The sequence below is a fragment of the Eimeria tenella genome, genomic scaffold, assembly GCF_000499545.2.
Source record: "Eimeria tenella Houghton genomic scaffold, Eth_scaff2756, whole genome shotgun sequence".
Taxonomy (NCBI): Eukaryota; Apicomplexa; class Conoidasida; order Eucoccidiorida; family Eimeriidae; genus Eimeria; species Eimeria tenella.
The window spans coordinates 120-509 of NW_013542632.1; positions in this window are offsets into that span (position 1 = coordinate 120).

The window sequence follows — 390 nt, forward strand, 5'->3', positions numbered from 1 at the left end:
CTGCTGCTGCTGATGCTGCTGCTGCTTCAGCTGCAGGCGGAGCCGCAGGTCCTGCTGCAGCTGGAGGAGTCCGGGGAGTACAAGATAAAGGAGGCATGATGACTGGGGGTACGGGAAACGCTGGCGTTGCTGCTGTTGCTGCTATTGCTGCTGTTGCTGCTGCTGGAGGTGGAAGTGGTGCTGCTGCTGCTGGCGACGGAGGCAGGGCTGCTCGCGCTGCTGCTGCTGGCAGCAGCGGCAATGCTGCTGCTGTAATTGGCTGTGGCTCTGCTGCTGCTGCTGCTGGCAATAGTGCTGGTGGTGGAGGTACTGCTGATGGTGGGGCTGGCAGCCCTGCTGCTGCTGCTGCTGGGGGTGGCGGCGGCGGCACTGTAGCAGCAGCAGCAGCAG